This window comes from Trichechus manatus, unplaced genomic scaffold (genome assembly GCF_000243295.1).
Source record: "Trichechus manatus latirostris isolate Lorelei unplaced genomic scaffold, TriManLat1.0 scaffold00012, whole genome shotgun sequence".
Taxonomy (NCBI): domain Eukaryota; kingdom Metazoa; phylum Chordata; class Mammalia; order Sirenia; family Trichechidae; genus Trichechus; species Trichechus manatus.
Genome location: NW_004443948.1, coordinates 20,712,698 through 20,729,509, shown reverse-complemented (window position 1 = coordinate 20,729,509; position 16,812 = coordinate 20,712,698). Strand labels below are relative to the sequence as shown.

The 16,812-nt window shown below is 36.2% G+C and overlaps 1 pseudogene; it reads left to right on the top strand.

Annotated features, from left to right (window-relative positions):
- Positions 1-535: 535 nt before the first annotated feature.
- Positions 536-1,278, top strand: LOC101357862 (60S ribosomal protein L15 pseudogene; annotated as a pseudogene).
- The last annotated feature ends 15,534 nt before the right edge of the window (positions 1,279-16,812 follow it).

Genomic DNA, 16,812 nt, shown 5'->3' with positions numbered 1-16,812 from the left:
AATCTGTTCTTTTGGTATAAGAGGGAATTAAGACAACAGAACTTTATATTCTCTTTCTTTCTATGTATCTTTCTTTCGTTCTTGTCTGTCTTTATGCCAACACCACCCATCTTGATTATTGTTTTCCCATTTCAGGACTGTTTTGACTACTTCAGTTTCTTTGTATTCTTTATCATTTTTAGAATAAGTTTGCCAATTTCTATCAAAAAAAAAAAAGCTGGCAAAGATTTGGTTTGGGAATGCGTTAATGTAAAATATCCTATTGAAGAGAATGAACATTTTCACAGTATCTAATCTTCTGGAACACGGAATATTTCTTCATTTATTTGTCTTCTTTAGTTTTTCTCAGGAATGTTTTATAATTTTCAGTGTAGAAGTCTTATATATGTTTTATTAAATTTACTAATAAGCATTTCCTATTTTGATACCATCATAGTCCCATTTTTTAATTTCATCTTCTATTGTTCATTACTAGTACATAAAAATACAACTGATTTCCTTTCCGTCTCACGGCAGCCACCAGAGGTAAGCCAGGATGGGTGCTTATAAGTACATCCAGGAGCTATGGCGGAAGCAGCAGTCCAACGTGTTGCGCTTTCTTCTGCGAGTCCGCTGCTGGCAGTACCGCCAGCTCTCGGCGCTGCACAGGGCCCCCTGCCCCACCAGGCCGGATAAGGCGCTCAGACTGGGATACAAGGCCAAGCAAGGTTATGTCATCTGTCGGGTTCCCGTGTGCATGGGTGGCCGCAAACGCCCAGGGCCTAAGGGTGCAACCTATGGCAAGCCCGTCTATCATGGTGTTAACCAGCTGAAGTTTGCCGGAAGCCTTCAGTCTGTGGCTGAGGAGCGAGCTGGATGCCACTGTGGGGCCCTTAGAGCCCTGAATTCTTACTGTGTTGGTGAAGATTCCACATACAAATTCTTTCAAGTGATCCTCATTGATCCATTCCATAAAGCTATCAGAAGAAACCCTGACACCCATTGGCTCACTAAGCCGGTCCACAAGGGAGATGCGCGGGCTGACATCTGCAGGTCGCAAGAGCCGTGGCCTCGGGAAGGGCCACAAGTTCCACCACACTATTGGTGGCTCTCGCCGTGCTGCTTGGAGAAGGCGCAATACTCTCCAGCTCCACCGTTACCGCTGATATGAGTAATGTTTGTAAAATTCATACCTAATAAACAATTTAAGACAGTTACGTCTACTTAAAAGCGTTCTTTGTTAAAACAGGAGTTGTTTGCAGAATGTTTCATGAATGCATTGTCAAATTACGGAAGTGAAAGTGCAATAATGTTTGAAGACAGTAAGTGATAGTGTATCTTGCTTCTAATAAGGTAAACACTTGTCTTTGCTTTATCTTATTAGGCAGTTATATGTCAGTGTTTAAGATGACGTGTGGTATAATAGGGGTAAAATAAATTCTTTAAAAGTGGAGTGCTGAGATTAGCTCTTTCTGTAGACTTTGGTGCATGTGCTAAAACCTATAACTTTACTGGGCTGATGCAGTGCTCTGCTGTTTTAACCTCATGTGGCTGGGTGGTTTTTTTTGGAGTTTGATAAGGGTAAATTAGGATCAGTTTAAGTGGGATTTTGCTTGGAAATTTGTAAGATGGGACGGGTACTATCCTAACCTTTTGTCATGAGCACATGCAGAAAAGTTATGAAGATCAACTGGAGTCCACATTTTTATATTTAATCCAGTATTCATGTAACCACAGGTTCTAAAAGGAAAAAAGGTTAGAAGTGCCACCATTTTTAGAGGAATACATGTTGCAAGAGGATTCTCTTACGAATGAAACAAATCTGGGTTTGTTTCAAAAAACTTAAGCAATTTCCTTGGTGTCCACAGTATCATTTAAATTCACATAAAAGGCAAAAGCGTGTTAAATCCCATGCCTCCATTTCTGGGATATGTAAAATCCTGAATTTGATGCAAAGTTGTTAGCAGTGCTATCAAAGTTGATGGAAATTGAACATTAGGTAAACAAGGGAGTTATTTTAACCTTGAGATTTGCAAGCTAGTAATGCTAGGGTGGAAAGACAGCTGGGGCCAGTAGATAAATACCTTTCAGATATGTGAGGACAAACTTAAAACCTTCTTTAATCAAAGTTTTAAAATACTTTGTGAAGTTTATTTGTGACCATTATGAACCCTCTAGCCTTCTTAGGGAAAAAGTATGATTGTCTAAAAGTATGTCATTGGTTTCCCCACTATCCATCCACTCCCTTAAGGCTACTGAGGAAAGTCATGCTTGGTGTCAATACAGGCTTTGGTTTCCAACCTGACCTTAAGTGTTTTGCAGTTTACTCATCCCTGGTCAAACTACCTTCAAAATCCTTAACCATTCCACATACTTGCTAGTCCATCAATCACGTGTCCACCTTTTAAGCATGCCACAACATTTTATTGCATTTATTGTTTCACATCACATCTAGACTGGGCTTCTTTTCCCCAGGATGAATTTGAGTGTGTAGGAAATGCAGAAAAGGAATCGCCCCAATTCTTTCAAATTCTGAGTTTGCTGACTTAATAGGTAATTTGATTTCATAATCTGATGGCTGGTTTCCCTGAACCAATGTCCTGGTATTTTCTTTTGGGGTCTCAAAAGGCTCAGTTAAATGATTTCCAGAAAAAGTTTGTAGCAGTCTTCATAAGTAAAACCTCTTGATTTCTAAGTTCCTTTCTACTCAAAAAAAAAAAATCTTAAAATTATACATTCTGATTGTGTGTAGAGATTGTTCATCTAAAGGAATAAATGTATATTAAACTAAAAAAAAAAATACAACTGATTTTTGTACATTGACTATGTATCTTGAATACTTGCTAAACTCACCTAACTTGTCCCACTAAAAACTCATTGCAGTCAAGTCGATTCCAACTCATAGTGACCCCATAGGAGTAGAAGTGCCCCATAGGGTTTCCAAGGAGTGTCTGGTAGATTCAAACTGCTGACCTTTTGCTTAGCAGCCATAGCTCTTAACCACTGCACCACAAACTTGCAGGGGCTTTTTTTCTAGAAATCTTTAAGTATTCATATACAAGGTATTGCTGTTTGTCAATAAAAGACTTTTGTTCCTTCCTTTTCAATCTGTATATATATATATTTTAATTTTTTATTGTACTTCAGGTGAAGGCTTACAAAACAAATAGTTTCTCATTAAACAGTAGTACACATATTGTTTTATGACAGTGGTTAACAACCCCATGACATGTCAACCCTCTCCCTTCTAGACTTTTTTTTTTTTTTTTTGGTCAATCTGTTTAATATTTTATTTTACTTTCTTGCCTTATTGTAATAGCTAGAATCTCTGGTCTAATGTTGAATATAGTTGCTGATGAGAGAAATTTTTACCTTGGTCATAATTTTAGTGGGACGTCATTCGAGTTTTCATAATTAAATATGTTATCATCTTTAAGCTTTTCCTAAGCGCTGTTTATCAAGACAAGGAATTTCCTTTTCATTCCTAGTGCTTTCTGTGCTTCTATTTTGTGGAAGAATCAGTGTAGAATTGCTATGATTTATTTAGTGATTGATTAAATGCACCAGATAAGCCATCTGGGGCTGATGTTTTCTTTCTGAAAAGTTTTTTTTTTTTTTTTAAATAATAATTCCATGTTTTAATAGATACAGGGCTATTTAGATTACTTATATTACCTTCTTGAATGAGCATTGATCATTTTGTCTTTCATAAAATTTTTCAATTTCATCTAAATTGTCAAATATAGTGGCATAAAATTTTTCATAACATTTATTATCTTATGTCTTTAGAATTTGTTGTAATGTCTCCTCTTTGTTTCCTGATATAAATAATTTGAGTCTTCTCTTTTTTATTTACTGATAATTATGACTGATTTTTTACCAATGATACTGATCTTTAAAAAAAAGAATTCTTGTGGCTTTATTGACTTCTCAATTATTTCTCTGTTCTCCACTTCATTGATTTCAGCTTTTATCACCTTATCTTGTTTACTTTAGATTTTATTTGCTCTTCTGTAATTTTTTAATTTTCTCAAATTGGAACAGTAGATTGTTGATTTGAAACCTGTACTTTTCTTTCTCTTAAATATAAGTATTTAATGCTACAAATTTACTCTAAGTACTGTTTGAGCTACAATGAACAAAATTTAATATTTTGAGTGATTTTAAAATATTACTTTTTTGTTATTTATTTTCCAAATATTTAGAAATTTTCCACTTACCTTTCTGTTATTAATTTCAGTTAATTCCATTGTTGTCAGACAATATACTGTTCAAGATTTCAATTATCTCAAATTTCCTGAGACTTATTTATGGTCAAGAATATAGTCTATTTTGGTGATTTTCCCATGTGTGCTTAAACTGAGTGTGTTTTCTGGTACTGTTTGGAGAATGGTTCTATAAATGTCAATTAGGTCAATTTGATTTGATAGCATTGCTCAAGTTCTATATGTTCTAACTGATTCTGCTGTCTCCATTATCTATAAATTACTGAGACAATTCTATAAATCTCCAACTCAGATTGTGAATTTGTCTGTTTCTCCAGTAGACTGTCATTTTGCTTCTCTTCATGCATTTTGAAGGTCTGTTACTAATTCCATTCACATATAGAAGTGTTACATCTTCTTATCTTTTATCACTGGTGGGGTAATGGTTAAGCACTTGGTTGCTAATCAAAAGTTGGTGGTTCAACCAACCCAGTGGCTATAGGAAGAAAGACCTGGCGATCTGCTTGCATAAAGTTTAAAGCCAAGAAAACCCTATGGGGAAGTTCTACACTGTCACATGGGTTTGCTATGGGTCATAACCAACTAGATGGCACCCAACAACAACAACAACACTGGTAATATATCTCATTTTAAAAATTGTCTTCATCTAACATTGATATAGTCTTTCTGGCTTTCATTGTGTTGGTTTGATGTGGTATATATTTTTGTGTGGCTTTTATTTTAGCTTACCTGTATCTTTACATTCTAAAGCTTCTTATAGATAGCTTATATCTGGATCTAGCTCTTATATCCAATCAGACAATCTCTGCTTTTTAACTGAGACATCCAGACTACATTTGAAGGAGCCCTGGTGGTGCAATGGTTAAGTGTTCGGCTGCTATTCGAAAGGTCAGGGCATTTGAACCCACCAGCAGTTCCTCACAGGTTAAGACTTGGCGATATGCTCCCGTAAAGATTAAAAAAAAAAAAAAAAAAAACCACTGCCGTCGAGTTGATTTCGACTCACAGCAACCCTATAGGGCAGAGTCGAACTGCCCCATAATGTTACCAAGGAGCTGCTGGTGGATTAGAACTGCCAACCTTTTTGTTAGTAGCCGAGCTCTTAACCACTGTACCACCAGGGCTCCCCATAAAGACTACAACCTAGGAAACCCTGTGGGGAAGTTCTACTCTGTCCTATGGAGTCACTATGAGTCAGAACCAACCTCATGGCACAAAACAACAAGAAGGCTACCTTTAATTTGATAAAACTTTATGATTTTGTTTAATTCTACTATTCTGCTGCATGTGTTTTATTGGTCCTATGTGTTCTTTTTATAATTGTTTTCAACATTACCTTCCTTTCTTCTTTTGGATTAGCAGTTTATATTTGATAATATCATGTTTTCTTGACTGTTGCTTCTTTAGATATATCCATTTGCTTTACTCTTTTGTTGTTGACTTATGGTTTGCAATTTATTACAGTTTCCTTTGAATATTAAACCATTGTATGCATAGTGTTGGAAGCTTACACCATATAGTTCCATTCCTCTGCTGTCCTTTGTGCTATCGATTTTATGCATTTCACATTTACATAGTTGGCAAAAGGTTCAGTATCGTAGGAAAGGACACTATTGGGACAAATGGTAAACTTTCAATAAGATCTGTAGAGTCAGAAATATAACTTTATCAGTGCTTATATGCTAGATTTGATAACTGCACTGTGATTGCATACGTTATTAACATTGTGGGAAGTAGTATGAAGGACATTTGGAAATTCTTTGTACTCTTTCTACTTTGTATAATTTTTTTCTGCATATTTTAAAATCATTTCCAAATGAAAACAAATCATTTTAAAATACAATCATTTAAAAACAAAAAAGGAAAAAAGGCAAAAGATGCCATTATAAACTAAAGTCATAAGATGAAATATATTGCTGGGCATTGAATCACCCTCATGTCATATTTCTGAGCAGGATCAGTTAGACTGACAACGTTACTGCTGCTTTGGGGCACTTCTACCTCCTGCTTATTCTCCATATGTCTACATTTCTCTTCCATTGTCACTGCCATATACGCAGCCAGTGTTGTTTGGCATCATTGAATCAGTTTCAACTCATAGCGACTCTGTGTACAACAGAAGAAAACGCGGCCGGTTCTGCGCCATCCTTGTAATAGTTGCTATGTTTCAGCTCATTGATGCAGCCACTGTGTCAGTTCATCTTGTTGATGATCCTCCTCTTTTTTGCTGACCCTCTATGTTACTTTCCCAAGCATGATGTCCTTCTCCAGGGACTGATGCCTTCTCATATCATGTCCAAACTACGTAAGACAAAGTCTCTCCATTCTCACTTCTAAGAAGCATTCTGGCTATACTTCTTCCAAGATAGATTTGGTCATTCTTCTGGCAGTCCACGATATAGTCAATATTCTTCACCAACACCATGATTCAAATGCATCAACTCTTCTTCGGTCTTCCATATTCATTGTCCAGCTTTCACATGTATGTGAGACAATTGAAAATACCATGGCTTGGGTCAGGGCACATTAGTCCTAAAAGTGACATCTTTGTTTTCTAACACATTAGAGATCTTTTGCAGAAGATTTGGCCAGTGCAATATGTCATCTGATTTCTTGACTGCTGCTTCCATGGGCATAGATTGTGGATCCAAGTAAAACGAAATCCTTGACAACTTGAATATTTTTTCCTTTATTCATGATGTTGCTTACTGATGCAGTTGTGAAAATTTTTGTTTTCTTTATGTTGAAGTGTAATCCATACTGAAGGCTGCAGTCTCTGATCTTCATCAGTAAGTGCTTCAAGTCCTCTTCACTTTCAGCAGGCAAGGTTGTGTCATATGTATATTGCAGGTTGTTAATGAGTCTTCCTCCAATCTTGATGCCCTGTTCCTCTTCATATAGTCCAGCTTCTCGGATTATTTGCTCAGCATATAGATTGAATAAGTATGTGAAATGTTACAACCTTGACACACACCTATCCTGGTTTTAAACCACTAAGTATCCTCTTGTTCTGTTTGCACGAATACCTCTTGGTCTATGTACAGGTTCGACATGAGCACAATTAAGTGTTCTGGAATTCCCATTCTTCCCAATGTTATACAAAACTTGTCATGATCCAGCCAGTAGGAATCCTTTGCATAGTCAATAAAACACAGGTAAACATCTTTCTGGTATTCTCTGCTTTCAGCCAAGATCCATCTGACATCAGCAATGATATCCCTCATTTCGCATCCTCTTTTGAATCTGGCTTGAATTTCTGGCAGTTGCCTGTCTGTGTACAGCTGCAACAGTTTTTGAATGATCATCAACAAAATTTTACTTGCATGTGATACACTGTCATACTTCTTATATTTTCTGTTAAAAAACAGTCTAGAATTTTAAAGCCACACTTTCTATGCTGATAATTATCAGAGTTTTATCGGACTAATGAAAATAGTTTATTCTACTTTAAGTGCAAGAGAAGCATCTTAACATTTTTCTATACTTTATCCTTCTCTCAATTATTGATAATTTTGTTTCTTAAGTAAAGTAAATGGAAAAATACTCTTGGAAAAAAATGTGGTGAATTTGTTTGATACCACTTAGTTAACATTTCTAACATGCATATCTATTGTAAAGAAAGATACTTGCCAGTAAAAATAACTCTGAGAAGGCAGTGCCAAATGCCTCTTTATAATGTTAACAGCATTTAAAGATTTGCTTGCTACAGTAGCTTTAAGCTCAACTCTGTGTTATAGAAAACAATGGCTTGAAAATGATGGAAATATTGTTTCTCTTTCACACAATCTGGGCTGTCCAGGTGTGGTATTGTAGCTTCCCGATCATCAACCCTTGGCTTCTACCTTGAGGTGCAAACTGGCTGCTCTAATGTAGTCTTTTCAATAGCATTTCAGCTCTCAGAAAGGAAGAAATGAGAAAACAAGATTACTTCTTCCTAGAAGTTGCCTACATAACATTTGCTTACATCCCATTGCCCTGAAATTAATGACAGGGCCGCAGTCATATATGAAGGAGACTAGGAAGTGTAGTCTACTCAGGGCAACCATGTTTTATTACTCTATTAGAGGAGAATGGATATTGAGGAAGAACTACAAGTCTTTGTAAAAATTACTGGATGGAAAAATAGAGATATAGGAAAAAAAAGATACCTACAACCGTTATGGATTTAATTGTGTCCCTCAAAACTATTTGTGGGAATCCTAACCCCTATACTTGTGGTTGCAATCCTGTTTAAGAACAAGATTTTCTTCGTTATGTTAATAAGGCCATGCCAGTGTAGGGTGTGTATCATTTCCCTTTACTCTAGAAGTAAACACAATGCCAGGGCAGAAAAGCCATTATTACCAACAAATATTGGACTAAACCATTGAATGTGTTTAGATTGCACTGGTCTGAACACATTTATTAGGAAATCTTATTTGTGGAACATTGTGCATATATCCTATTTTTCCTACCCGATCATCTCTGGGCAACTTCACAGCACGTGCTATGCAAATGTAAGTCATTATAGACTTTAATTGCATGCATTTTATGGCTGCTGCCAACGTCAGGGCAAAGACATTGATCACTTCTGCACTTACTGAACATACTAGGGCCTTTTAAAGATTTCAATCTTGTTCATGTTTCTAAAAGGTTCATTTGAATGCACAGAAATACCTTTTGATTGACTACCTTCTCTACTATTTTAGTGCTCAAACTAAAAGCCAGGACATTTATCAACAAGAAGAAAAAATCCACTTAGAATACAGCACACCTGGGAGTAACAATACTGAATAAAATGAGCAGTTGAGATTGAAGGACCTTTTCATTGTTTTAAGTAATGTGGCAACGAAATAGCCTCTATGAAGTAAAATAAATGTTTATTTTTCAAAAAATGGACAGTTATATATGTTTACAAACAAAAAGGGTGATGGCATAGGAGGGTGCCTTGTGCCTTTAACATTCCCTTGAACAAAGGCACAAAAGACTGCTCTATTAAACATCTTACTTAAGCAGCAAATGGAACATTTTATAGATTTTTAAAAATTGTTCTCTGCTCAATTCCCTGCGTGCATCTTTGATCTCTGCCTACTTCTATGCTTTTATTTGGCTTTGTTCTGGGGCTTTTTTTTTTTTTTTTTTTTTTCACTGCATCACTTGAAGTACTTTCACTTACTCTGGAGGGAAATATGTTTTACCAAAGTCACTGTCCATTTATGATGCTGCTTTGCAGGATCTTAGGAGCCTAACCTTAGCTTTAAACTTGTCAAACCTTAGTGTCCTGCCTTTAAAAAATATATTTTAAGAATTAATTCTACCATGTCTAGTCAAGCCAAGGAATTAAGCTTATTTGCCGAACTATCCTAACGTCTAGACTGCTGATTAGTTTACAGTCTATGGCTGGGAAATGCCATTCTGCTAATAAAGAATTCAAAGCGAGTGGTGATTAACAAATGAGATCAGAAGACAGTAGAGGAAAGCTGTATCTCTGAGAATCCATTGCCACCCTTGCCCTGCCTTATTAATACCTGTCTATTTTAGGGAAATCGTTACTGTTGTTGGGTGCTGTTGAGTCAATTTGGACTCAGAGCAACCCTGTAAGACAGAGTAGAACTACCCCACAGGGTTTTCAGGGTTGTGATATTTACAGAAACAGAGAAGCAGACTGCCACATCTTTCTCCTACAGAGCAGCTGGTGGGTTAGAACCTCCAACCTTTCAGTTAGCAGCCAAGTGCTTAACCATTGTGCCACCATGGCTCTTTTTTATGGGAATACCTTAATTTATCTAGCACTGCTGTTCGAGATTACATCTTACCTAACTTTAGTTATTCATTAATGTTTCTTTAACTCTTGCATTTAAAAGGACAACTTTAATAATGGGAACCATTATTCCTTGACTCATGGACCCTTTCCTTCAATGTATGAAGCATCTCTCTGACCATCATTCTGTAGTAGCTTCATCTCTCTCTGACCACAGCTGGGAAAGGTCCTCCTTTTTTGAAGGACTCATTTGATTAGATTGGGACCACCCACATAATCTATGATAATATCTCCATTTCAAGGGCCGTATCTTTGTAAGATAACTTATTCATATGTTCCAAGGATTAGGATTTGGGCATCTTTCTGGGGGCCATTATTTTGTCTATTACAGTAATATATATGTATATATATATACATGTTTATACAATTATATAAATAAATATACACACACACAATAATTATGTATTAAAGACAAGATAATAATGTCTTCAAACTCCATCCAAATTGTAGCATGTATCAAGATTTCATTTTTGCTACCAGCTGCTTAGTATTCCATTGTATTTATGTACTACATTTTGTTTTTCCATTCATCTATTGATAGTCATTTAAAATTAAATTAAAACAAAGGTGTTTCCATCTTTTGGCTATTGTGAATAATGCTGCAATAAACATTGGTATACAAATATCTGTTTGAGCCAAAAGTTGTGTGATAGATATATTTACAACAATGACCAAAAAAAAAAGTACCTATGGAGTCTGCTTATGTACGACTAAACACCTAATGGGATATGTTTCTTTGGTTTGGAGGTTTAGGATCATGGTTTAATTGAACATTCCAGTTAATTGGTCTAATAATGAGTTTAGTGCTTCTGTTCTGCCTTCTAGTTTGATTCATAGTGCCTTAAAAGCTTGCAAAAAGCCATACATGACACACAAATTGTTCTCTATTCACCTGGAGCAACACGGGAAGAAGGAGAGTAAGGAGTAGGAGGAGGAAATCAAATGGGTGGCTAATCACCTCCATGAACAACTGCCTCCTTTGCCATGAGACCAGAAGAACTGGATAATGCCTAGCTAGCATTACTAAACATTTTGATCAAAAATTCTATGGAAGAATCTTGATCCAAAGGGGGAAAATGCAGAACAGAATTTCAAAATCTCATGGAATCTAGATTTTCTGGAGCCATGGAGGCTAGAAAACCTCTGAAACTATTGCCCTGAGATAATCTTTAAACCTTAAACCAAAAATATCCCTTGAAGTCTTCGTAAAGCCAGACAACAGTTTAGCTTAACTAGTAAAGAATGTCTGCCTTGAGCATCGTGCTCTTTTAAGATCTATCTATACGGGATCAAATTGACAATAGCAACTCTAAAGATTAGATAGCAGACTTCGGGGGCAGCGAGTTTATGTAACGGAGGGTAAGAACTCAGATAAGGAGGGTGAGAATGGTTGCGCAACTCAAAAAATATAATCAACGTCACATAAAGAAACTGTTGAATTGATGTATGTTCTCATGTATATATTCTCAACAACAACAAAATAAAATAAAATATAAAAAAGGCAAGCTAATAATTTCCTTTTTTTTTTAACTGAATAACATGTGAGAGATCTTTGAAAAATATGGCTAAGAGGAAAGTCTCTGCTCTCATTCATATTATTTGTCTTATATCACCACATCTTTGTGTGAGTCCTGCACTGAACTTGCCTCATTTCTGTCTGTCCCAAGTTTTTGTTTTCCTGTATTCAAGTGTCTTATTTCAATATTCATCTATTCGTTCATCAAATCTCTTTTTATGTACAATCTTTATTGATAATGTTTATCAGGAGGCTTTGCAGAGACTTAAGTCTCTGAAAATTCTATTAAATAATGTTGCCTGCTTTATATGTAGGAGTCCTTGGGTGATGCAACGGTTAGGTGCTGGACTACTAATGGCGATGTTGGCGGTTCAAACCACCCAGAGGCAGCTTGGAAGAAAGGCCTGGAGATCTGCTTCTGAAAGGTCACAGCTTTGAAAACCCTTTGGAGTTCAGTTCTACTTTTCACACATGGGGTTGCCAGGAGTAAAAATTGACTCCACACCAACTAACAACAACTATATATGTAAATAATGTTCTCAATACTTAATGTCAAAATGGCCTCTATGTCTGTTCATACAGCTCACAGAACTGTCTCTTGAATCCAGAATTTCCGCTGGTATGTTACTCAAACCCATTTGTATTCTGCTTCTTCTCTCTGCTTCACTAATGAATCTAAGTGTAAACAGATTATGTATTAGAACTCGCTTGATGTTGAACAGCCTTTTTAACTGCAAGAAACTAACAGAAGGCTTGCATTCTCCTTATCTTTGGGCTTCCCACACTTGGAAAGTGTGGAAAAGTGTGTTTGAACAAATAAACACACACAAATAGGAATATCTTTCCGCTTTCTTTTACATATTGTTTGTTCACTTGATGAATTTAGGAAAGCTGTCCTGGTGGCACAGTGGTTAAGAGCTCAGCTGCTAACCAAAAGGTCAGCAGTTCAAATCCACCAGCCGGTCCTTGGAAACCCTATGGGAAAGTTCTACTCTGTCCTACCGAGTGGCTGTGAGTCAGAACCAATTCGATGGCACCTAACAACAATAACAGTGGATACTGTGCAGTTTTGCCACACTGCTGTTGATCTGTATCTTACAAAATCCATTGATCGGCATTGTTGAATGTATACAGTAAAGAATTCAGGTAAAAGACAATTTTGCTTTGTTTCTTCTTCCTGTCTCTAAAGACAACAGAAATCAGTTCCAGCATGTTTTTATGAAATAAAAGATTCTGCTCTGAAGTAAAATTCATCTCAGTAATGTTCAATGTTTTAGTTCTTAGCATATTTTCTAGAACGTGCTCTGATCCTAACGATCAGCAATGAGTTCTAATAACTTAATTGTTAAAATATTAATTTTAACATATTTTGCAAAATAAAACATGCTTCAATAAAATAGATCTACTGCCTTGTTGGACTTTCAAAAAATCATGTTCCATTTATAACACTTTGCACCATGTTGTTTAAAAAAATTCCATTAAAAAGAAAAACAGAAAGTATTCAACAACCTTGTTGAAAATCACTAATTTATAATATTTGTAAATTATTGCAGAACAAGAATAGTCTTTCACTTATTTTCTCCTTTGGTTTATATTTATATATAGTTAATTTTAAGTAATACATATGAAAGCTGGACAATGAATAAGGAAGACTGAAGAAGAATTGATGCCTTTGAATTATGGTATTGGCAAATAATATTGACTATACCATGGACTGCCAGAAGAACAAGCAAATCTGTCTTGGAATAAATACAGCCAGAGTGCTCCTTGGAAGCGAGAACGGCGAGACTTCATATCACGTACTTTGGACACGTTATCAGGAAGAACCAGTTCCTGAAGAAGGACATCAAGCTTGATAAAGTAGAGGGTCAGCAAAATAGAGGAAGAACCTTAGCGAGATGGATTCACACAGTGGTTGTAACAACGGGCTCACACATAAAAACAATTATGAGGATGGTGCAGGACCGGGCAGTGTTTCATTCTATTGTACATAGGGTCACCGTGAGTTGGAATTGACTCTATGGCACCTAGAAACAACAACAACAAATTTTATGTATTAACTGCTTCTAATGGAATATGTATTACTTTGTGTTTAATTCAATCTTATATCAAAATTATAGTACAAAATATTCCCCATATTAAGAAATTATGGGACCCTAGAGAACTAAAACTACTGACAGGAACATATATATACCCACCTACGTTCATTGCAGCATTAGTCACAATAGCAAAAAGATGGAAACAACCTAACTGCCCATCAAAAGATGATGAATGGTTAAACAAACTGTGGCACAGACATACAATGAAATACTATGCAGCCATAGAAAATAATAATGAGTTCTCAAAATATAACCTGGATGGATCTGGAAGACATTATGCTGAATGAAATAAGTCAATCAAAAGAGGATAAATACTGTATTATATCATTATTATAAAAAGACAAAAATAGGTATACATACACAAAGCAACGTTCTTTGGTGGTTACCAGAGGGAGGGGAAATCACTTTCTAGATAGTAGACAATTTTCAGTTTTGGTGATGGGTAAGGCAATACTGAATAAGGGTAAAGTCAGCACAACCTGACCAAGGTAAAAGATGACACTATGAAGTTCACAAGAATAAGGGATGATTTTGGTAAAAGCCACAATATGTACAATTTTGCAACAACAGTAACAGCCAAATAATATGTGTGTAGTTAGATAGGTAGATAAGTATGCTTATATAGGTATAGGTAAGCACATATAAATATACATGCTCATGCATAGGTGTTTCTACAGGCAAATGTATATACATGACTCTGCGTGCTGCATGTATATTCATATATAAAATAAAGCACATAGGGGGCACAGTTTTAGATACTTCCTACACATAACAAAACACCTTGTTGGATTTAGTTACTGGGTTTGAGGGCTTAGGACCATAATCTCAGGGAGCAATTTGCTCAATTGGCATAATATTGCTCATAAAGATAATGTTCTACATCCTAGTTTGGTGAGTAGTATCTGGATCTTATAACCTTGTGAGCAGCTATCAAAGATACAACTATTGTTCTCTACACATCTGGAGAAAAAGACAAAAGGAAATCAAAAACTCGAAGAAGAAACTCGCCTACACGACTAATAATCTACATGAACCATGGCATCATGTACCTTGAGATCAGAAGAGCTAGATGGTTTCCGGCTACCACTACTGACCTTTCTGACCAGGGATACAATCGATGGTCCCAGATAGAATAGGGAAAAAAATGTAGAACAAAACTCAACACTTAAAGCTGAGATAGCTAATAGATTTCATCTTTTGGATTAATTATAATAAATGGATAGATATCACCAGTGCGGCATCTTGACAAGGATTTTGCCTACAATGGCATTATGGGTGTGAAAAAGGAAGTTATTGCTCATGTGGTAAATCCTCTGTTGTAGAGTTACTAACAGTTACCAACACTCAAACTGCTCATTTGGTTTATGTTCTATTCATAAGGGATGATCATGAATCTGGTTGGCGGTGTTTCAATTTATTATTATTATTCTCTAACATGAAAGTAAAGAGGACTTGAAACACTTACTGATGAAGATCAAAGACTACAGCCTTCAGTATGTATTACACCTCAAAGTAAACAAAAATCCTCACAACTGGACCAACAAATAACATCAAGATAAACAGAGAAAATATTAAAGTTGTCAAGGACTTCATTTTACTTGGATCTATAATCAATGCCCATGGAAGCAGCAGTCAAGAAATCAAATCTGCTACAAAAGAACTTTTTGAAATCTTAAAAAGCAAAGATATCACTTTGAAGACTAAGATGAGCCTGACCCAAGCCATGGCATTTTCAATCACTTCCTATGCATTCGAAAGCTGGACAACGAATAAGGAAGCCTGAAAAAGAATTGAAATATTGGAATTATGGTGTTGGCGAAGAATATTGAATATATAATGGACTGCCAGAAGAACAAACAAACCTGTCTTGGAATAAGTACAGCCAGAATGCTCCATAGAAGGGAGGATGGTGAGACTTCATCCCACTTACTTTGGGTATGTTATCAGGAGGGACCAGTGAGTCCCTGGAAAAGGACATCATTCTTGGTAAAGTAGAGGTCAGCAAAAATGAGGTAGACCCTCAATGAAAAGGACTGACACAGTGCCTGCAACTATGGGCTCAAATATAACAATTGTGAAGATGACACAGGACTGGGCGGCATTTTGTTCTGTTGTATGTAAGATCACTATGAGTTGGAACTGATTCCACGGCACCTAACAACAACAAAGTGCTCTAAAAGTTGGTTATTTATACCGTAGTTCTACTATCCAGGAGTGTATGTTTTTCTCTAAAATTTTATGAGTTCAGTAATCATTATGGAACATTGGAAGGAACCATGTGAATGCAGTAACCTGAAAGCCCTAGACCCCATGGTAATTCAGTCACCAAGCTAAGGATAACTATTCTCAAGGGTAGCCAAATCTCTTACCAGGATAACACAGAAGAACATTTAACAACCCATATTCACATTTTAAAATGAGAAACAATGTTATCAGGATAAAGTGATAACTGCTTGAATTTGCCATGTAGTTCATTTGAATATTTAAAAAATATATTTTAAAACTCTACTCCTAGGGATCAATTATATACATATATATGTATAGATATATGAACCCTGGTGGCAAAGTGGTCCAGAGCTCAGCTGCTAACCAAAGGGTCGGCAGTTCGAATCCACCAACCACTCCTTAGAAATTGTATGGAGCCGTTCTACTCTGTCTTATAGGGTCACTGTGAGTCGGAATCAGCACTGGGTTTGGTTTTGGTTTATATATATCTATATATATCCTTGGATATATCTATGTATGTATGTATTTTGGTAAAACTGTACTCTACTTTCCACATAGTACTATTTTAAAGCATAAAATTCTTCTCTTTAATAGGCAGTATTTCTTTTATTTGAAATTCTACTTTAATAATAATTGGGCTAACAAGTGTTCTAAAGAATTTTAATCTACTTCAATTTTAATAAAATTATTTCTAATTAAAATTTATATCTGAGTAGAAGTTTGAAAAAAAAACTATTTCATTCTAACTCAGAAAAAAAGACCAGATTTACTGGCCTGACAGACTGAAGAAACCCCAAGAGTATGGCCCCCGGACACCATTTTAGCTCAGTGGTGAAGCCCCTCCCCAAGTTCACCGTTCAGCCGGGGATTGGACAGCCTCATAAAACAGGACTAATGAGGCACAGCAGTCCAGGGACAAGGACTAGAAGGCAGGAGGGGACAGGAAAGCTGGTAATAGGGAATCCT